This window comes from Protopterus annectens, chromosome 7.part0, assembly GCF_019279795.1.
Source record: "Protopterus annectens isolate FY-2018-M chromosome 7.part0, PAN1.0, whole genome shotgun sequence".
Lineage (NCBI taxonomy): Eukaryota > Metazoa > Chordata > Ceratodontiformes > Protopteridae > Protopterus > Protopterus annectens.
In genome coordinates, this window is record NC_056739.1 from 1857416729 (window position 1) to 1857441107 (window position 24379).

General features: G+C 40.0%; 1 protein-coding gene across 2 annotated transcripts in view; it reads right to left on the bottom strand.

Annotated features, from left to right (window-relative positions):
* Nucleotides 1-24379, bottom strand: part of LOC122807253 (G-protein coupled receptor 4-like) — a 214655-nt gene that overhangs the window by 126326 nt on the left and 63950 nt on the right. The window lies entirely within an intron of this gene.

Genomic DNA, 24379 nt, shown 5'->3' on the forward strand with positions numbered 1-24379 from the left:
TTTAAAATGTGTAGTTTTTGTTGTATTTCCATTTATTAATGGTTATAATTAATAATATTTATAAAACTGGATAATTGATTTTAATGGATGTTTTTTATATTGGCTGATTGCCTGTTTAGGACTATAAAAGTCCTGATTTTTTTGAGTGCAACTGACTCTGAAGAAGCCCAATGTTATGGGTGAAAGTGCTACGTCAGTGATTCTACATTTACAATAAAGCTGTGGTTTTATCGAGTCACGGATCTTTTTATTCTTACTAGTGTTCATTCAACTTGGTGGTTCCTATCCTAAAAGGATGTATTCCTTACTTTCTCTACTTATCAATATTTTCCTTGAAGTCCTGTACTGCCTTACATTCTACTCCTTTCTTAATCAGTGCATGTTAGGTCAAGCCATCCTCTCTGTGGAATACTAATTCTGAATATTAGATCTGAACATGATACTCTCTACATGTCATCTTGTTCTCCCAATTCTCTTTTGGCATAGTACTAATCCCCCCTGATTCCAACTGTGCTGACTACACAATGAGCTCATATCACGTTACTATTCCTAAGGCATATGTCCAGTTCACAGATTTTGTCTTTCTTTCTATTTCAACTTTTTCATTTCTTTTAGCATAGTGGTGTTCCTGTCGTGCAAGTTTTTTTTCTGTTTCATTCTGCTTCTCTCTGTGAATTTCAGAAATACCTTCAGTGCTCCAAATGATGCTACATTAGTGATTTTTAAAATTATATGATAAGTTCTTCAGGTTCCATTCACATAGTCAAACTTTTACAAGTTAGAATCACATATGGTCGAGACCATACATTCGAATTTGTAAAAGTCTGAGCATTTGAATAGAAATCTCCATAACCGGAGGTTTCCATTCACTTCAATGTAGTGCGATCTTGGAGTTGGTATATTTATGTAGTGGGGGTGTGGAGGGTGCAGGGGGGCTTGTCCCCCAACTTACAAGTTATTGTTTTATACGTTGTGTTTTTTTTTTTTTTTTGTATAGTCCAAGTTCTGTAACTTCGAACTTAAGGGTTTGGCCATTAGGTGTTCAGAATTACAGAACTTCGACTATCTAATATAGACCCAAGTTCTTCAGTTCCTGAGTTTATACTTTGGAGCTTAACATCTTATCACCTTGGTCATTGTATTTCCACTCTGTTCTGACTGACTCAGTCAAGGTATTATTATAACCCCTATGTCTTCTTCCTTCCCTCTCAGTTCAATGACCATCCTCAGTTTGTAAGCCTTTCACTGGTTACATCCTGTATAGTGTATTTGTCTATGCATCTTCATATCGTGTATTAGTTGCCTTCTGGTAGCCTCTTCCTTCAGTTTATTTATTTTGTTTATTTACCATTTGCTCGCCAGGTAAAATGACTGGTCTATTGACCTTGTTCAGCCATGATCCAAGCTCAAAGAGTAGAACCTGCATCACAACCTTTCACATTAACAATATTATATGCAAATGCGTATGTAGCAAAATTCAGAACATAATGTTAAGACTGCATGCAGATAGAGCAAGCTTAAAAAAAGTACAAAGGTCTGAAACGGGATATCATTAAAATCTTCCATTTTGGTCTGTGCATGATCTGTATAGTTGGTTATGCACAGAAGGGGACGTTTTAAACATTAGATGCGTGTTTTTTGTTGAAAATTTACTTTTAAAAAAGCACTTACATGTCCCAAACATTTCCATGTCATCCAGCATCTATTTACTGAAGAAGCAATGTATTGACACATTTTAGGCCCTTTAATAAATGATATTACCAACTAGCTGTAATTGTAAAGTACATTTAATTTTTAATTAACAATAATCACATAAGTAAGGGACAAAATGAATAATTTTGCCACTTTAATTTACTTTTTAAGTGAATATGAAGAAGCAGTGATGTAACTGCAGGAATGCTGCTCATTTAAAGATCAAATTCTGCAATTCTCCTTAACTTTTCCATTTTTTCTTAATTGTCAGCTTTTGCATCCTTCCTGCTTTTCTGCAGATTGCCAATGCAATGAAATGCATGGCAAAGTAAACATATTTTTTTAATGTTACTGCTCCTACTTCCTGGTGATTTATTGCTCTGGGTTATTAAATAAGCAGAGTTTCTGAGTAGTTCCTCAAAACAGTTTGATATATTTACGTGAACCTCCTAGACCAAGAATTATGTCATCAAAATGTGTGACACAATGATGTTCTTCTGGTGCACTGTCATCATTGCATTACTTACCAGGTTATACAAGCAGAAATGTTTAAAAGATATTTTTACTACTTATTAAATACTTCCAGTACATTTCAGTGGACAAAATGATTGACTTCAACAATTGGATAAGCTTCTGGTGTCATTCAAAGGGGATCCAGTATCTGTCTTCCTGGGACGACATGATCGACAGACCATGATGCTTTGCCAGAGATGGTCTACACCTGTCGCCCCTGGGATTCAGGTTACTGGCTAAGGCTCTTGCCACCCTAAAGTACCTTTTTAAGCAAAGTTCAAAGGACAAAACCACCACCATAACAGGCAAAGCATTCAAAATCTGAAGGTAATGCTACTCAATGCTAGAAGTCTAAACCTCAAAATGCACTCTCTCAAGGCACTCCTAAAAATGGAGAACATCGATATCTGTGCAGTAATTGAGACCTGGCTCAAGGCTCTAGAGAGCACCCCTGCAATACCAGGCTACAACTCTTACCATACTTTTCAGCCACCAAACCAGGACCGAAACACTAAAGGTGGAGGAGTGTCAATATTCACCAAGGATATTCACACCACTAGGCTAGTTGCCCAACACAATGCATCTGAAATTCTCCAGGTGCAACTAACACTAGGTAAGACTGCAATCCAAACTGTAGCTTGCTACAGATCCCCCAGCATACCCCAAGATTCTCACTACACCTTTCTAAACATACTGAAAAATATTAAGATAGAAACAAACACCCTAATACTGGGTGATTTTAACTACCCTGCCATTAACTGGGAAAACTACTCATGTACCAACACCTTTGCCAAATGGTTCTTGGAATTCATAAATTCCAATGCCCTGGATCAACTAATCCATAGTCCCACCAGGGGCTCCAATATCCTAGACCTGGTCATTACCAACATGGTAAATTGATGCGCCACACCGATGGTCACCCCCTTGTTAGTCAGGTCTGACCATAAGCTAATCACCCTTAACATCCACATCCCACCCCCACCCCCCAGTAAGGAAACCTCCATAAAAAACTTCTCCAAAGACAACTTCATGCTACTCAAGTCAGAAGTGACAAACTTCATGACACCCATGCAGACGGAAACTGAAAGTTCAACTGCTGAATCCTACACTAAGGCACTGTAGAAGCACATCCACTCATGCATGAATTGTGCCATCCCAAATCCCAAGGTGCTCTCATCCAAAAAAAGGAAGCCAATCTGGTGGCCCCCTACCATAAAATAACGTTACAACAAAAGGAAGAAACTATTGCAGAAAAAGAGGAAAATCCCAGGATGCAAAAAACTCCCTTACCAGCCTCAGTAAGAAACTGAGATCCCTCATAAAATCCTCCAAAGCTAGTTATGAAAATAAAATTGCCAAAGATTCCAAAGACAACCACAAGGCATTCTATAACTATGTCAAGAATCTAAATGGCAATGCTCAGATCTGCTCTGAGCTAAAACAGAATGGCATTAAATATACTGATCCCAAGGATATTGCCAATATCCTGGCAGATTGATTCAGTGCCAACTTCACCCCCCTCTTACCCCCTAAATGGCCCATCTCAATACTGGAAGATTGCCAAATTCCAGTAATAACGGACACGCAGGTAAAAAATTAACTCTCCAAACCTAAGAATACAGCATCCATGGGACCAGATGACATCCCGGGCTGTGTACTACATGAACTACAATATGAACTGGTACCTCACGTAAGTGTCATGTTTAGTCATAGCCTCACCTCAGGTTTCGTGCCCACTGAGTGGGGCAGAGCTACAGTTATCCCACTCCACAAGGGGGGATCCACCTTGGATCCTGGAAACTACTGTCCCATCAGTCTGACAAGCCTTATCTGCAAGGCCATGGAGTGTATTATCATGGAACTTATAAACAAAGACATTGGCAAACTTCAAACACTGAACCCCACCCAGTTTGGGCTCATGAAGGGCCGATCTTGTCTCCTGAACCTGACTGACTTCTTCAAATCAGTCTCCAGTGCTATGGACAAGGGTAAGGTGGTCCACACAGCCTATCTAGACCTTGCCAAGGCCTTTGTCACCATCCTCCACTCTGGAATCATAGATAAACTTACTAAGCTGGGCATTAATCTCTACGTCACCCAATGGGTTGCTAACTGACTTACTAATAGAACCCACACTGTAAAAGTAGCTGACTCCAAATCCAGCTCCAGACAAGTGACAAGTGAAGTACCTCAGGGTTCATTCCTGGGACCGCTCTTGTTTGGCATCTACTTCTCTGAAGTGCAGGCCAACACTAAGGGACTCTGGCTAACAAAGTTTGCAGATGGCTGCAAACTGGGAGCCATTATTGAATCCCCAAATTATGTGGATACTCTACAAAAGGTCCTTACAGAAACAGATGCTTGGTGCCAGAGCCATGGGCTCAAGCTCAATGCCAAGAAATGTATAGTTATTCCCTCTGGAAAAAAACATGTATCCATGAATTACCATATAGGTGGCAGTACACTAAACACCGAAAGTGTGATAAGAGACTTAGGGACACAGGTGGACAGTGGTCTCACCTTCAATAACCACATCACCACAACCGTCAGGAAATCCTTCTATGTGGCACACCTCATTACTAAGGGCTTTTCATCCAGAAAAAAGGAGGTCATTGTCCCACTGTACTCATCCCTCATTAGACCCATTATAGAATACAATGCCCCGTTTGGTATGTACCTCTCAAGACATCTGCAACAACTGGAAAGGCCATGGAAATACATCACTAAAAGAATCACAGGCCTAAAGCAGATGCTCTATGCTGACCACCTTAAAAAACTCCAGCTATACTCTGTCGCTTATCGTCTACTCAGAGGCGATCTCTGCTTAACATACAAGGCCATGTCAAACCCAGAGCTGTTGGACATGCTATACTTAAAGAAATCCCAATCTCTCAGAGTCACATGCTCCAGGGATCTAAACATTGTCATCACAATAAACAAAACATGCTGAAGGGATAGGTTCCTGATCCAGAGACTCCCCAGACACTGGAATAGATTGCCCATACATGTCAAGCAGAGTGCCTCTTTGGCCCTCTTCAAAAGGAACCTTGACAATTGGATGGGAGAAAGGAAATTCACCCCGGGGATCACGTCAGTCACCCTGCTAGACAGGGGTCCAGGGAAGTAAATAGTGTGGGTAGAAAGAGCCCGGGAATTGTTATGGCAGGCTTGTATAGGCCCTAGGGCTGATAGCCTAGTACCAACCTATGAACCTATGAACCTATGGATCAGAAGTCCACAGAAATGCAGGAAAAATTTGAAAACTGATGATTTATGAAAGTGGGAAAAGTAAAGCAGGTCTCTGAACTTGATCTTTAAAAGATCCATTTATAGTGCATTAAGAAAATATACACACACACACACACATATATATATATATATATATATATATATATATATATATATATATGTGTGTGTGTGTGTGTGTGTGTGTATATATATATATATATATATATATATATATATATATATATATATATATATATATATATATATACTTATATTCAAACTTATCCTGGTTTGAATGGGAGTGTCCCAATTAAACCTTTTTTGAAGGAAAGGAGGATCAGTACTAAATGCCAGTCAAGATGAACCAATGTGATTGGCTGATGAATGTTTTTTAAAAATTCTCCTTGAATTAGATGGAATGGGATTTGAAGAAGGCTTGTTTTTGCCGAAAGCACTTATCCGTACATTTTGGAATTGTGAGTCTGCTGAGACAATTTTAGTGGTTACCCACATATGAATAAAGTCTTTAATGTTTTTATTTTATTGATTTACTATTTGACCTAACGCTCACTGGTGAGGCATCTACGGTGATACACCTTGTCCTTTTAAATATATATACTGATGAAATTGCTAAGTCTTTTTGTTTTGTAGTGAACAATAAATTCTGTATGTGGGGAACATCTTTGTGGTTATTTCTTGAATTGTCTCATTTAAGTTCTATGTGGTGCAGTTGGAATTTTAACTGCATGCTTGAATGCTGCTGGGATAGTGCCTGAGATAAGAGAGAGGTTAAAGGTAAGAGTAAAGGATTCAATGATTTTTTTTTTCAGGTGCAAATCATAGGAAGGTGAGATGAATATTGCTGGATTTATATCCTGAATTGTTCCGTTTGAGAAGTAGGAACTTCGTTTATTTTACTGAAATTTTGAGGAAGTGAAAGGTTGCTGCACAAGATGCTTGAGGATATAGATCAGGTGATGAAGGTTCTTGCTCATCATTGTTGGGGAAGTCAATTGCTGTAAAGGCTTTTGTCATGTTGGTTATGGTGGTTTGCAAAATGTGAGAATTATCATCAGCAAAGGTGGAGTGATTTAATATTATTGGCTCACTGTTTTAGCTGGAGAGTTACTTAAAGTCACTGTTAAGCATCTTATTTATTTCCATAACCAATTGAGTCTAGACCAGTTTCCTTCCTGTTTCTGTCTAAGGTACAAGGCTTTTACATTATTTGTTGCAATTCTTGTTTCTTTCATTAAACTTAGAAAAGTTTGGTGTAGCTCTGTATTTTTGGGGATCCTTTCCCACATCTTGCAGGCTGAATGTCTGGCTTTAATGTTGTTTTCAATATCCACAGAAAGTTATGGGCAACACTGTGATCAAAGCCTTCTTTTTGTAATGGTTTAGAGTACATAATGAATTACGGCCAGTTTTGTGCTGAAGAATGCTACAGCAGAAGTGGGTTTAGATGCAGCATGCAAGGAAATCCAATCTATTAGCTCTGAATAGAGTGCAGATATTTGTATTTAGTATTAAGAAAAGATCTTGCTTCACTTATTTGAGGAGTTTTTATATGTTCTGAATGACAAAATGGATTTAATGTCTAAGTGGCCACTCAGAACATTAAGGAGTGTTTCAGAGTGAGGGCACCAGTTTTCTATGTTGGTTATTATTAGGTCATGTGTGAAGATAAAGCCAGTTTTTTTTCTATTGGTTCGAACAGGAGCCTGTATTATTTGGGACCGGAAAAATTCCTGCAACATTCTGATCAGGGGCAGAGAGTCTTTTCCAAACAGCACTGAAACTGAATTCACCAAGAATGACTGTATTGTTACATATTCCTTTAGAGAACAAACGCTGTAGGGTTTCATGTAAAGAAGATTAGGAGGAGAAGGAGTAGGGTGGGGATAAATCCAAATGTGAGTATGTCCATCTAATGTGATTGTGAGAGAGAGAGAGATTACCTAGATGGGAGTCTTGTCATCTATAGTATGAGAATTACTGCAGTACACAACTGTAATTGAGCTATTCCTTTTGAATAGAATTGAAGCACAACTAGCATATCTAGGGTCTGTTCTGTTGTCATGTTGTGTGTGTGTGTGTGTGTGTGTGTGTGTGTGTGTGTGTGTGTGTGTGTGTGTGTGTGTGTGTGTGTGTGTGTGTGTCTATAGATAGATAGATACAGGTTGTCATGCATAAAAGTACAGAGCAGCAATCATCCTTCAACCAGATTTCTGCTATAGCAGGATTATGAGGATTTAGTGTTATTAGCTGTCAAAGGAAAAAACTTCAAAGACCAATACACGTAAGGTTCAGTTAAGGCACTTTAATTTACTTGCAGCAAGGAGACAAAAACATGCAAATACAAGGATTTGTCCAACTACTAACAGGAAGTATGTTCATTCTTATACTATTTTACAAGACATGGCCTTCTAAGCTGACGTAATCAAACACAACTTTTAGCATTGTTCTACAGCAGATGTTACTTCAGATTTTCTGCTGACATGACTAGATTTGTGAGAAACTTTTCAGAAAAACAACCCTGCCTTGGTGACTATTAATCCGTTTACAAGCATCTATTGTACAGTGTTACTTTTCAAGGTACTTTTCTAATACAGATACAAGCAAATACTGATTGCAGTTCATATTTTCAAGCAGGCTTTGTACTAATTATCTGTAACTTCTACAGCTGTGTATTTTCTCATGGCACAGCCGAACTTCTTGTCTAAGTTTCATACAAGTAATATTGTTCTATTCATTATTTTCCTAACGTAAGCAGAAATCACCTGCTTCTCAGTAAATTTCCAAGGCACAAGCAAGATATTAGCTAACAGTACAAGGTCAGAAAGCAACTGCAGTTTGTACAGATTTATGCAGTATGAAATAGAATAAATGTGTTACCTCTTTTCAAGCTTCTAAATGCACAAAGCATATTGCTAATACACACATTAATACATATTTTTCTAACATTTCCCCCCTATTAATACTTTTATTCTACTTTCAAAATAAGCATAAACAGTTTGTTTTCTTCTCCTAACTTCTTCCACTCAGGATTTGCAGTTGAGAGAGTCATTCAGTTTAGACTTATGAAAGCTTTTTAGTCTTTTAACAGTTCTTCAAACTCAGTACTTTGATATAAGGTTTCAGAAACTGACATGTCTATAAGGTCTTTAATCAGTCTTTTCATGCAGGGGATACCACAACAAACACATACTCCCAGTAGGAGCATACCTACACAAATGGCAATCAGGATGTTCATTAGGATGGTACCCCACCCCCCAAACCATTTCTGGATAAAGTCCTTCAGTAGGTTTGGGCCTGGTTTGGTCATGGCCAACACCTGCTGAATTACCTCAAGATGATTGTCTATCTCGTGTTTATGGTCAGGAATATACGAACAGCATTCTTCTTGGATTAAAGCACACATACCACCTCTTGCCACTAGGGTAAGGTAAGGAGCTGTGCGGTTTTGGATCACTACAGTTCTCATAGCATTCAGTTCATTAGTCACCAATTCGAGACCGGAAAAAGTTGCATTACTCATTACTTCGAGAAGTTTTGAAAGTTTTCTCAGCTCCCAGATCGATTTCACTGCTCCATATGCTGGTAATATGCCTGCCCACGATATAACGCTATCACTCAAGTCCATTTGTGTCAGTCCTTTGCCTAGAGAGTGATGGCCTTTCCAACGCGCATCGATTTGTCCCACTGAATTTACAGGTTTCTTGATGACTTCTCAGACATTTTGAATTTTCCCATGAGGCAAAACTGCAGTGTGTCGTATGGCCGGAACCAGGTAACCCAAAAAACAACTGCCGGGTCAATTCTCAGGTAACCATTTGTATGCCTTTCTGCCACACACAAAATAACAATCCTCTACTTTAGTAGTAACCTTGCTATGAATGCACACTCACCCTGCATGAAACATTTTTCTATCAATTATAGAAAGCTGTTTATAAAGAACAGAATTATGTTTTACTTCATCAAGTGTTTTGTGCATCAATCCAAGAAATGAATCATAGTTTGTATTACAATAAAGATCTACTTTGTTACCATTAGTGTAACATCTATAGGGAACAGTCACATTGCAATTGCTCCAACCCACCTGAACAGTATCATGTTTATAAAAACACACAGTTCCCTTTTGTGGAACAGACAAGTGCAATGCTATTTTATCTTGTGCTGTAATGGTTGAGGTATCATTTATTTATTTTATTTATTTATTTATTTATTTATCATTTGTTGACCGGGAAAGTCCGACTAGGTTCCACAGAGCCTGTTTTCAGCGGAGGCCCGGGGAGAAATGCTCCAGATGCATGTCTTTGGAATGTGGGAGGAAACAGTACCGGAGGAAACCCACGCGAACACAGGGAGAACATGCAAACTCCACACAGAAGGCACCCCAGCCGAGAATCGAACTGGAGAACCTCTTGCTGTGAGGTGACAACGTTAACCGCTGCACCACTGTGCCGTCCAATAAATTAAGTTCTCCCAGGTCTCATTGACCCCTGGGGGGACTGTAGTCATTAATAACCCCCTGTATGCTGTCGGCAAAGCTGTGCAAATCCAGCAATTTGAAACACTGAAAGTTTCAGCATACACATATTTAATTGCCTGGTAAGTGTTAAAGTTTGGATGCCAGTTTATGAGTAACGCTTCACGTTTATTCAGTTCAGGCTGCGTGGCTGGGAAAAGAAAAGGCCACAACAAAAAGATTATTGTCACTAATACAGTTAACAGGATGATTATGCAATACTTCTGAGGAAAGGGTTGTTCTGCATTCCTGTTTCTTCTGGACTCTATCATTTTGCTCTTGGCATGTAACAAGATTTTTGTCCAGTTCAAAGTTTTTAACTAATTTACAGTGCATCAAGTGGATCCAAGAGGCACGTTCCACAATTTGGACTGCAGTGGGTGTTGACAAAAGCACTTGATATGGACCTTCCCACTTCGGAGACGACCAATTTTTCTTCTTAACTATCTTCAGCCAGATCCACGCTCCAGGGGGCACTGTCACTTCTGACGGCCTGGTTCGTTCTTTATCTGAAACAGAATTTAACTGCAACAAATGTTTAGAATTTAACAAATTACGCATATACTCTGCTAATGTACTGTCAGCTTCCTGGTCCGCGGGCATGAGAGATTTCCACTGAGGTATATAGTAAGCCCTTCCAAAGAGCTTTTCAAAAGGAGTCAATCCTTTTGCATTCAGAACAGTTCTCATGCTCAACAGTGCCAGGGGCAGACAGTACACCCAGTTTCTCTGCGTTTCTGTCATTAATTTTCTTATCTTACTCTTTAAAATCCCATTATACCTTTCTACTAGCCCTGCTGATTGCGGGTGATACGCACAATGATTCTTTAGAGAAATACAAAAATGTTTACTTAACTGCTGTATGGTCTGATTCACAAAGTGTGTGCTGTTGTCACTGTAGATCCTTTCCGGAATGCCGAATCTAGGGATGAATTCTTTAACAAGCACTTTGGCAACAGTCGTAGTGTCTGGATTTTTAGTCGGAAAGGCTTCCACCCATCTGGAAAACATATCTACAATGACAAGACAATACTTCTTATTTTCACATTTATTCAACTCTATGAAATCCATACAAATAGTATGAAATGGATACAGTGGTGTAGGGAAACTCCCTTGCTTGGACTTTAATGCCCCTTGTGCATGATGTTTATTACAGATGTGGCATAATGAACAAAATTTTTTAGAGTAGTTTGTAAATCCGTACGTCGTGAACACTTGGTTCACCAGCTGTACCATCCCCCCTGTTGAGACATGGCACTGCCCATAGCTCAACAAAGCTGCATATCTAAACAAATTAGACGGCATATCGGTTTTCCTTCTTTAGAGATGTACAGCCCCTTTTCGAGAATTGCTCCTTGTTTTACCCATCTTTGTTTTTCAGTTTGCGTAGTAAGTGTTTGCATTGTCTTTAACATTTCTAAGTCTAAAATCTCAGAGAGTTGTAGTTCCTCATTCAAAATAAATACTTCTGAAGCTGCCTGCTTTGCAGCTGTATCAGCTCTCGCATTACCTTTTGAAATCCTGTCCTGTTGCTTGGTATGAGCTGTGCATTTACAAATAGCTACTTTTTGAGGTAACTGAATAGATTCTAAAAGATCTAAAATAAACTGTGCATGATTGATTGGTTTGCCAGTAGATGTTATCATTCCTCGATTTTCCACTGTTGCACAAAAACATGTACAGTAGAAAAAGCATACTGGCTGTCAGTAAAAATGTTCACACATTTATCCTTTGCTAAGGTACATGCCCGTGTCAAGGCAATCAATTCTGCTGCCTGTGCAGATAAACTATGTGGTAAAGATTTCGCTTCTATAATGTCAGTGTCAGAAACTACTGCATATCCTACTAGGTTCTGTCCTACAGGACCCCTTTTGCATGAGCCGTCCACATAGTATGTCACCTCGGCATCATCCAAGGGAACATCCGTAAGGTCTTTTCTAGGCAGTGTCTTTTGCTCAATCACCTGCAGGCAGCTGTGTGGTGTGCCATCTGCAGGGGTTGGGAGCAAGGTAGAAGGGTTCAAAGTCTTACATCGTTCAATTGTCATATGAGGTTGGCTCAACAATATAGTCATACAGGAAAGATGCCTAGCAGGGGAAAGATATGCTACCTTTTCTTGTAGTAAAATAATCGCGACTGCATGAGGCACTCTCAATGTGAGAGGGTGGAATAACACTACTGAGGCCGAAGCCTGTACTGCCATTGCAGCTGCAACTACTGCTTGTACACAGTGAGGTAAGGACCGTGCCACTGGGTCCAGTTGTGATGAATAATAAGCAATAGGGCGTTGCTTGTCCCCATGCTGCTGTGTTAACACTGATGTCATATAACCTTGCTTACAATCTACAGTTTGGAAAAAACGTTTATGATAGTTTGGTAAACCCAAAACTAATGAAGACGCTATTAACTGTTTCAGTTTGCAGAAAGCAGATTCTGCTTCTGGTGTCCATTGTAACAAATCCTGTGCTGCCATAGGCTTTTTATAAATCCAAGTAGTCAACGGTGCAGATTCCAAGGCATAGTTTGGAATCCAACTCTGACAAAAATTAGTCGTACCCAGGAAGGACATAATTTCCTTCTTGGTAGTGGGTTTTGATGCTTGTAAAATCGTTATTTTTCTGTCCTCATCTAATGTCCTACCTTCCTTGGATATTACATATCCTAGGTATTTAACTTGTTTTTTCCAAAGCTGCAGTCTATTTTTGTTTACTTTATGTCCTTCAGTGGCTAACAATTGTAATAGCGCTATGGTATCCTCTTTACAATCTTGCTGGGTGGGGGACGCCAGTAGGATATCATCAAAATAAAGCAACATCTGACTACCTCTTGGTGGGGTAAGTCCTGCCAAGTTGCTTGCCATTTCTTGTGAGAATATTGTTGGACTTTCACAATACCCCTGTGGTAGTCGCGTATATGTATACCTTTTTCCCTGAAATGTGAATGCAAACCAATGCTGGCTGTCAGGGTGTATCTGTATCAAAAATAATGCATTGCTGATATCTGCCACAGAAAAATATTTCTGTTGAGGTTTTAAATCATTCAACAGGGTGTGTGGGTCTGGCACCATAGGTGCCCTTGGCATTACTGCGTCATTTACAGCTTGTAAATCTTGGACCATACGTCACTCTCCATTCGCTTTCTTAACAGAAAATAAGGGTGTGTTACATGGTGAATCAGGAGATTCCACCAGCACCCCTTTCTTAAGTAAAGCTGCTATAATAGGTTTGATTCCTACCTCTGCATCTTTTTTCAAGGGATACTGTCTTTTGTGGTCTAAATGCTGACTTTGGCGTAATAGTAACTGGTCCTGCTGTACGAATAAGTCCTACATCTGATTTTCCTGTCGACCAGAGATTTTCTGGTATATTCTGTAAGGCATTCTCTTCCTCCTTCAATAGGAGTGCCAATCAGCTGTCCTTGCTAGACTGCAAGTGTACAGCTGGGTGGGTCTGAGCTATCCAATTCAGCTTCTGCATTTGTATTCCCTGTTCTGACAGTTCTAACTCTGTCTGTTTTTCCCATCTTGTGACTTTTTCTCCTAAATCTACCCATTTTACATTCTTGTCCTTAATTAAGCTAACATGTGGTAATCAATTAGATTTATAGAGTGCAAAGAACTCCTGGGGCAACGAACAGCTGACTACACTGTTCCCTTCTGTGTCCCAGTAGAGATTGCGTAATACCAATCTGTTTGCACGATTTCTAAACAATTCTTGCTCATATTCCTTATCAGGTCCTGGTGTATTACAATAATACAGAGTACAGTGCAACAAATGCTGTTTATGAATGTCAAGGGAGGGGAACTTGCTGATGGCTACGTTCATCAACTCTTCAGTCACCGCCCCTAGACCAGTCGTAACCAAGTCCTGGCTGTACCAATAAAACATTTCACCCTCCGATTGCACTGCAAAGGTATCAATTTGTCGCTGTGCTTCCATACCCTGCATAGTCGGAACTACTGTTATACCAAATAACTGCATTAGGTCTCTGCCCAAGAGGTTTACTGGGCATTTTGCAGATACAACAATTTTGCTTTTCTGGGTCAATCCTGAAACAGGATCAGTTATCATAATATTATGGGAGAGGGGCTCCCGATACAGCTGTCCATTAGCTGCTTTCACTAATATGTAATCAGGTGACTCTGAATTCTCTGGCAGTTTGGAGGGATGTACCAGGGTCCGTGATGCCCCTGAGTCACACAGGAATCTGACTTCCCTCCCTTCTACTAGGAGTGTAACTTCTGGTTTCGTGTCTGCTAAATAGAGCTCTAAGCTCAATAAAGCCAAATCTAATATTTCATTTTCTTCACTATCCGTGGCTTCCTGCACTTCCTCTATTTCGTCTGTCACATTCTCTACTTCCTCTATCACATACTCATTTGTCCTTTCTCTGCTATCCCCTTCTAGTGATTCCTGACTATCATATAGTCAGTCCTCACCCTCCTTATCCTCCATGGTTTCCTTTTTGTTTTTCTTGCAATCCCTTGCCAAGTGTCCTTTCTTACCGCATTTAAAACATTCACCCCTTTTCTTTCGCCCTTCAGAGTCCTCTGATCATTGATCAGATTGTTTGTTCCCCTGGGCATTTTTCTTGCCCTTTTTCCCGGACTGTACTACATATACTTCTGCTCCATCTTCTACAGAAAATACTTGGGCTTTCTTTTTCTTTTTGCTATTAAAATGCTTTTCGGCATGTCTAGCATATTCAAGCAATGATTGTAACCTGCTTGTACGATGATCTACCATGTGTTTTGTAATAAAGCTGCTTATAGGTGCAATACTGCCTTTCAAAAATGCATTCTTTAACTGCTGCTCATATGGGGAATTGTGTGTCTGATCTTCAGGAACCTGCATTCCATAATGGTTATTAAAACATTCTAATAGTCTGGCATAATACCGGTCAATAGCTTCACCTTCCTGTTGGATGCATTGATTAATGCAAATCCAGTCTGCCCTAGGCTTCCATTTCTCAGAGATTCGGTCTGTAAGACGTTTCACTCTGTTGTCTAATTCTGCGCTGCTATGTGGGAGGTGCCTGAGCACAATGTCACGGGGATTCCAGTTGCCAGTAAGCATGTGCCAATCTGGTCCCACAATTTGTCTGACTACTTTTTCTACCTCTTCTCCGTTTAAATTATAACTCAGCCTCATTCCTTGCAAATCTTCTATGAACTTTCTAAAATTAATTTTTGGTTGGGGAATTCCCTCAGTGGCTTTCCAGATGTCTTCTGGAGTCCAGGGTCTATACACTAGAATAGTTGGGTCCTGACCTTCTTGCCCTGCCTGAGGATTAGGCACTTCTATAAGTGGGCATATTTCTTCTTCACTCATAAATCATGAATTTCTACCCGTTTGATATAACTCAATGTCCCCTTTTGAGTTTCCTGCCCATGTTCGAGACCTGGTCTCGACGGGATCTCTAACAAACGGTTTCGCTTTTGTAGTGTCTCTACTCACAGTTGACAGCAGGATATCGCAGGGGTGGACTAATTTGTTCACTTGCCTCATATTCTGGTAAGGGAGGCAGAGGGGCTGATGATATTACTAAGTTATTGTCCTCCTTATCTAAAAACATTGCTTTTGAATTATTACTCTTTTGTTCCCTTTGGTTTACTTCCTCAATCCACCTGTGTGCCCGAGGAATTCCTAATTGACTTTGCTTCTTTACCTGACCTCTAGAATCGGTTTTAAGCTGTTTGACAAGTTTGACAAGTGAGGATTTTTCTAGTTTACTGTCAAATTCATACTTATTAACCCATTTTGAGTAGTATTTAATATTATCAGCACGCTGTGACTGCATGTATTTCGCGTCTTTGGTTAACGATGGATTTTGGGACCTTTTTGTACAATTATTATCCATTTTTTTGTTCTACCCTTTTAATCGTTACGTAACACCTTATTTTTAATGTGGTACCATGGATGTTTTTATAGTCTCTTCAGAATGACTGCCTACCTACTCTATTTCCCTGATCTATGACAAGACAGTAATCTTCTGTCCCTGACTTATAAATAAAGTCTTAACAGAGCAAATACAAATCTAATCCCTGATCTAAAACAGAAAAGAAGGTAGATTCACCTTACCTGAGCCTTCATGATTGATCACCTGGTTCGTGTAAACCCTTCCTTCAGTCGCAGATCAGAAAGTGGCTGGCCTCTTTTGTACGACAATTCAGTTGGAGGACTTTTCAAATAAGAAGAACCGATGTGGTTTCTTCCCCATACGGTTTCAAGCCACCTGGCCTGTCTGATCCGAGGCGAAGTGAAGGTTTCCGGTCCGAAGGACCAATCTGTCAAAGGAAAAAACTTCAAAGACCAATACATGTAAGGTTCAGTTAAGGCACTTTAATTTACTTGCAGCAAGGAGACAAAAACATGCAAATACAAGGATTTGTCTAACTACTAACAGGAAGTATGTTCATTCTTATACTATTTTACAAGACATGGCCTTCTAAGCTGACGTAATCAAGCACAACTTTTAGCATTGTTCTACAACAGATGTTACTTCAGATTTTCTGCTGACATGACTAGATTTGTGTGAAACCTTTCAGAAAAACAACCTGGCCTTGGTGACTATTAATCCGTTTAAAAGTATCTATTGTACAGTGTTACTTTTCAAGGTACTTTTCTAATACAGATACAAGCAAATGCTGATTGCAGTTCATATTTTCAAGCAGGCTTTGTACTAATTATCTGTAACTTCTATAGCTGTGTATTTTCTCATGGCACAGCGAAACATCTTGTCTAAGTTTCATACAAGTAGTATTGTTCTATTCATTATTTTCCTAACACAAGCAGAAATCACCTGCTTCTCAGTAAATTTCCAAGGCGCAAGCAAGATTTTAGCTAACAGTACAAGGTCAGAAAGCAACTGCAGTTTGTACATATTTATGCAGTATGAAATAGAATAAATGTGTTAACTCTTTTCAAGCTTCTAAATGCACTAAGCATATTGCTAATACACACATTAATACATATTTTTCTAACATTAGCCATACTTCAAGACTGGTCTATTTATTATTAAGACTCTGTGCATTGTGGCAAGCAATTTTAAGGTCTTTATTTGATATGATAGGTGACTGGGTTTTGTAATTAAGGACTGAGCTAAGGTGGTCCTGGGTTTGAGTGAATATTTCCTGATTGCTTAAGACTGAGTAGGAGATGGTGAAGTTTTGAGAGAAGATCTTTATTTTTTGCTACGGGGATTGGTGACTTCTGAAGGAGTACAGATTGCAACAGAAATTGTTTCCTAGTAGCATAAGTGAGTTTACTGCTGATGTCAGTCAGTAGATTTTGTATTTTTATTTGCCAGTAGTTAGCCTGAGTAAGGTTACAGGGTTCCTGACATGCATGAGAAAGCATAAAGATACCTGCAATAAATAGACTGAAGGCTAAACTGACAGATAAAATAGTAAGTAAGACAGCATGCTAAGGAAAGTATTGAGAGATTAAAAGTTTGCAAGATAGATGGGGTTATAAATTGCAAAGACATAATGAGTAGCTATGGAAAGGTCAGTGTAACAGATAATACAGGAGAGTACTTGGAGGGAGAGAGATGTGGCAGAATAGAGAGAAAGGGCTGGTAGATTTCTATTGCAATAGGTAATGTAACAATGTCTTTTCCATCATAATAATAAGTGGTGGAAAAACGAGTAACAAAACACCTCAGCCTAAATTTTGCCACTGCTATAAACCCATTGTATTTTACTCAGTGTTTAAAAGTAGAAACTCCAGACAAAAGAATATAGCATGCTTTATCAGCAATAAAGGCTGTGTCAATAAACAAAGTAAAAGTGCAGCTCTCATCTACCACCTAGCCAATGAGTTAAAAAGAACTTTATGTGCAGCTTGTAACCTAGGCTAGGAGTTAAAATGATCAAATGAGAGAAGGGCAGCAGTCCAACTGCTACCAAGGCTGTGTGCATAGGTTAAGTAGTACAGCCTACCTGCCACCTAGGCTGTGTGCACAGGTTAAACAACACATTCTATCTGCCACCTAAGTTGTGTGCATAGGTTAAGTAGCACAGCCGGCCTGCCACCTAAGCTGTGTGCATAGGTTAAGTAGCACAGCCGGCCTGCCACCTAAGCTGTGTGCATAGGTTAAGTAGCATAACCTGCCTGCCACTTAAGCTGTGTGCATAGGTTAAGCAGCACAGCATGCCTGCCACCTAAGCTGTGTGCATAGGTTAAGTAGCATAGCCTGCCTGCCACCTAAGCTGTGTGCATAGGCTAAGTAGTACAGCCTACCTGCCACCTAAGCTGTGTGCATAGGCTAAGTAATACAGCTTACTTGCCACTGAGACTGCTGGAGTGCTAGTCACATAGAGGTTGAAATAGCTAGAAATAAAAAGAAGTTATTTACACGTGGACAATAAAGTGAATGCATCTGACAAGAGAAGAAAAAAATCACTATGTAAAATGATATGCAGTCCAGTCTATCGGCCACCTACACTATTGGAGTAGAAGTGTAGAAGGATGAGCTGTCAGGATAGGCAGTGGAAGACTAAGAGGAAAGAGGATCTGGCAAAAAAAGAAGATAAAGCAGCCTATATGCTACCTAGGCTTCATGCAAAAGTTAAATCACACAAGCGTTCTACTGTCTAGACTGTTGTAATAATTGTATAAAGGGGGAAATAATCAGGACATGATAAAGGTGAAAAGAACATAAGCATATGACACAGTGAAAAGGGTAAAGTGGAAAGGCAAAGCATCTAGTGAAGGAAGAACTGGGAGAAAAGAAAGGCACAGGTTATCTGAGACAAGTCCTCTTTAAACGAAATGACCACTATCCAGTATACTTCTGTAAGTCAGAAATGTGCAAAGGAAGTTACAGTTAGTGAGACAGAAATGTGTAAGTAGAAGGGGAAGCAAATGTTTACAGCATAACTGTAAGGAGAGTGAAGACAGAGGCTTAAGATGAAAAGGAAAGTGCTTTAGTAAAATGAGACCTCTGATCTCACAAAGTTAATTATGATACTTCGGTACTTTTTATAGCTGTAGATAAATGATCAAAGTTGATTACAACACCTTTCTGTTTACCTTGCTACTGTTTTTCTGCCTGTTCTTTGAGTCTGCCCCACCCTCAACTGAGGCATTAAGCTAAAAGTTTCTGAAATTCTGACCATGGGACTTGAGCTCCAGTATTGTCTTTAATTGATTGGCTTCCTCTCTAGAAAGTCTGTTGTATTTAGCATGGAGCTATGTCTGCCCAGGGTCTATTGTTTAAGACTCAGATGTATGAGATAAAATCTTTTCAGCAAAAGGGAAGAAAAAAAAAGATTTTTTATTTAAATTTTGATTAAATATTTTAAGTTGCACTTATAAGGACCTGCATTGCGATAATTTTGTGTACATCTCTCATTTTTGTCCATTTTCCAGTTTGCTTGTTTGTTATTGGACCTTAGTCTGGTAGCTTCATTTCTAGTTGTATGAAGATTATGCATTACTGCAAGATGTTGTCATTGTTTATGCAATTATAGTTTGCTTCTGTTTCCATAAGTAAATTTATTTTGAACAGTCCGGACAATCTTATAGCTTCTTTCACAGCTGAGGCAGGACTGTGATCTAAAGCCAGATTTGAGCTTCATTTAGTCATTTATTACAGCATTACCGATAGATTTCTACATAGTCTGGTGCATTAGTCCTTGATAGATTTGCAGTAGTGGCAGTGAATTTGTGCTTCAGTGCTTTTTATAGCTGTATATACCTGCTTAAAGTTGTATTCCTGTAATCTGGTGGCTTAATCTGTGGTGGGTTCACAGTAGTGGCAGTATTGTGAATTCTGCTCCAGGATTTGTGCTTCACTGCATTTTGTAGCAGTATGTACCTGATTAAAGTTGCATTACAGTGCCTTTCTGTTTAACTTGCTACTGTTTTTTTCTCCTGTTCTTTATGTCTGCCCCACCCCCACTGAGGCCTTAAACTAAAAAATTCTGAAATTCTAACCACAGGACTTGAGCTCCAGTTTGAATTTTTCTCCGACCTTCACACACTTTTCATAATATGGTTATAAAAGGCTGTGTCTCTGGCTTTTGGCCCTTATGGTGCTCTGATTTCCAAAGTCTCTCCCTCCCCTCTTTCGTATCTGTTGTCTGCTGTGTAACCTATTTAAGTACTTTCCCATTCATTGTTTTCCATATGTCAATAACACCAAGTGCCCACCCAGCAAAGCAGTATTGCATTTCAGTAAACACCCCTTACTACAAATTGTCTTCTATTCATTTTCTCAGTGCTCCCATCTGCTTGGCACCCTGGCAACACTATGAGGGGGTTGTGAGTTACTCCTGCTCGATCCTTGGTAGATAAGAGGTTTATTTTATTGTTTTGCACTTTATTTAATTGTTTAGAGTGTTACTGCTTTATTTTTGCCTTATTTGTTGATTTTGCCTTTAAATCATTTTGAAGGTCCCTAATATTTGAAATTGTCCTGTCAAGGTAATTTAAAGTTTTGTTGTAGAATTACACTTGCAAGCATCTTTTCTAGCTGTTATTATAGTAAGAGGTTAGCAGCACCTTGTACAGACACAAACACCCAGAAAGTACATTTTATCTATAGAACGTCCCTTAGAACTGAAACCTGTAACTTTGTAAGGCTAAAACAAAGCCATCATGAAGAGACAAGTTTAGAGAAGCTATTCTTCACATTAAACAGTACTACAGTCAAATTGTAGCACAATCTAAACTAATGTAGTGCCAAATCCCAGAGACCAGCCAAGGTGGCCTTTGTATAACCCAGACCACAACCTAAAGTAGCCCACCCAAATACAAATCTGGAGACAACATGGATATGCAATTTCCAAATGACTCCATAGTCAGCTTGGTAGATATAAGAATCCTGAGACAATGTAGCAATTGTCTCATGTTCAGAGAAAAAAGATCATGGCTAAAATCAGGAAGAGAAGCAACCATAGGATATAGTCCTTAATAAAGAACTGAAGCAACCACAGGATATAGTCCTAGCAACCCCCATAATGACAGGAGCTCTCTAATTAAACTAAACTTGAAAATAAGAGGACTAATTTAAGTACAGAAAGGCCAGTTATGAGATCAAGATAGCCTGACAGGCTAAAGAAAACCACAAGACCTTCTACAGCTATGTCCAAAACCTCAAAGACAGCACACATCAGTGCTTCAAACTGGTGGTCAGTGGTACCACCTTCACTCAGCAGACTGACAAAGCGAATTTGCTGGCTGACAAATTCAGCTGAAATTTCACCACCACCCCTACCCCCACCTCCCCATGAAACACCTACTAGCTTAACCCCCCCCCCCCAACTATTAACAGGGATCAGGTCCTAGTAACAGTCACTAAGGCCAAAAACACAGCCTCAGTCTCAGGATGTCCCCTAAATAGCTGGAAACATGACCTATCAGGACCACCTAAGTCATGTTTCAAATACAGCTGCAAAACATGCTTTGTTGCATGAGAACGGAGGACTGCAATGGTTATCCCACTTCACAAGAGTGGAACATCTTTCAACCACAGAAACTACAGACCTGTTAGTCTGACTAAACTAATATGCAAAGCCATGGAATGAATTATCATGGAATGATCATCAAAGACATAGGAAACCTTCAGATGCTGCACCCAACCCAGTTTGGCTTTAAGGGAAGATCATGTCTACTAAAACAGGTGGACTTCCTTGAGAAGGTCACCAAGACAATAGATGAAGGGAAAACTATGCATACCATCTACCTGGAACTGGCTAATGTGCTTGATACAATATCCCAATTGGGTATACTTGACAAACTCACCAAACTGGGAATTAATGCTTGCATAATTTGCTAGATTGCTAGCTGGCTCACAGAAAGGATCTAAGAAGTCAGGATTGTGGATAGTACATCCACTAAGAGTCTGTTCACTGGCAAGGTACCTCAGGACTTCTTGCTGGGACTGCTTCTATTTGGCATCTACTTCTCAGAAGTAAATGCTAATGTCAAGGGCTTTTGGCTGACCATATTTGCAGATGGCTGCAAAATGAGTGCTATTATAGATTCTCCCATAACACAAACATCTTACAAGAGGGTCAAGCACAGACAAATGACTTGCCAAAGTCATTGACTAAAACTCAATGTCACAAACTGCATCATAGTGCCTTTTGGGTGAATAAGACATTCCTAAGAGTTAACCCAGTAGTCAGGGATCCGGGAACATATGTAGACAGTAATCTGGCCCTTGCCAGCATGTAGCCAAGTTTGAAAGAACATCATTCAACTTGTAAGTAATGGCATGGTGTCCAGGTTAAGGAAGTCATAGTGCCACTTTTTTTGGCTCTTATCAGACCCATTATTGAGTATACTGCCCCCTTTGGCATGTACCTGCAACAGCTGGAACAGCAAGAGAGGATCATAACAAGGAGAATCCAGGGTACAAACACAATGTCCTGTAAGGATCACCTTAAAGCTTGTTCTCTCTCTGCAGTCTGTCTCCTACAGGTAACTGAGAGGTGATCTATGCCTGGCATACAAGGCATCCTCAGATCCAGCTCTGATGGACCTTCTGCACATCCACAAAATGAACAGCATCAGAACCACTGCATACAAGGATTGAAACTTTGCTTGTGACATGTTAAAACATGTTGGTGCAACAGGTTTCCTATCCATGTCAAGCAGAGTCCATCCTTTGAGACAGTTACCAAGGCTATAGATGAGGGAAAGGTGGTCCACAAAGCCTACCTAGACCTCGCAAAGGCCTTCGACACCATTCCCCACTCAGGTATTATAGACAAGCTCACCAGCCTGAACAAAAACCCCTACGTCACGAGATGGGTTGCCAACTGGCTCACAGACAGAACCCACATGGTAAGAGTTGCGGGAGATGGGTCTGACTCTAAACCAGTTACAAGTGGCATTCCCCAGGGCTCAGTCCTAGGACCCCCTACTGTTTGGCATATACTTCTCAGAGGTACAGGCAAGCACAGAAGGACTATGGCTGACCAAGTTCACAGACGACTGCAAACTAGGGGCTATAAGTGACTCTCCAGCTGACACAGACATCCTCCAAAAGGGTCTCACTGATACCTGGTGTCAAAACCATGGCCTCAAGCTAAGTGCCAAAAGTGCATAGTCATCCCCTTTGGTAAAAACAAAGCACCCACAAATTACCACATAGGTGGTAGCCCCCTAAATACAGAAGACGTAATAAGGGATCTGGGGACCCAAGTAGATAGTAACCTCTCCTTTGATAATCACATTGCCAAAGTGGTTAGAAAATCCTTCTATATGGCCCACCTAATCACAAAATGGTTTGCATCCAGATTGAAAGAGGTTATTGGGCCCCTCTATGCATCACTCATCAGACCCATCATAGAGTACAATGCCCCATTTGGGATGTACCTTACAAGAAACCTGCAACAACTGGAAAGACCACAGAAGTTCCTCACCAAGAGGATCAATGGCCTCAAGCAAATGCCCTATGCAGCTCGACTGAAGAAACTCCAGCTGTACTCTGTTGCATACCGCCTACTCAGAGGTGATCTCTGCCTGACATACAAGGCCATGTCCAACCCAGAATTGATGGACATGCTCCACCTAAAGAAAACCATATCCCCTCATGCCACACGCTCCAGGGATCTAAACCTCACCACAACAATAAATAGGATGTGCAGGAGGGATATATTCCTATCCCAGAGACTTCCCATGCTCTGGAACAAGATTCCAATCTACATTAGGCAGAGCTCCTCACTAACCCTCTTCTAGAAAAACCTTGATGAGTGGATGGGAAACAGAAAGTTTACCCCAGGGTTCACTTCAATGGCTCTGCTGGACAGAGGCACAGGGAACTAATCTAAGGGGCGGCGAAAGCCAACACATTCCGGCTAGGCTTATAAATGCCTTCGGGCAGACAGCCTAGTACCTACCTATGAACCTTGACCATTGACTGGGAAAATAGAAATTCACCCTGGGTCTGACACCAATGTCTCTGATTGTCAGAGGAAGACAGTAATACCCAAATTAAAATACCCTCCACATAACCTCTAGAAATTTCCTAACTAACATCCCACTGTAATAAATGTCAATGATACATAGGGATACAATTGGGTGGGATTGCACAGCTTGGCTTATAAAGGCCGCGGTGATAATTAGCCTAGTATATAACTATGAACCTATAATAAAGTATTGTCACTGATGGGTTAGTGTTGAGTTTGCCAGAATGTTAGGTAAAATAAGGACAGGTGCTGCTGGTCATGGTGGTGTATTAACTATATAGTAAAACATAGATTCTAGAATACAATGATGTTATATTTCCTGGTTAGGAGGATCAAAAAGTTATGAGAATAACAAAGTTGAAGTTTACAGAGAAAAGTGCATAAGTTAGCTAGAGTCAAGATGTAAGGATAACTTTGAACTGAGGGTGGGTGTTTAATTCTTGAACAGACGCTAGACCTACTGGATGAGATTTGTGAAAATCAGAAAAAGA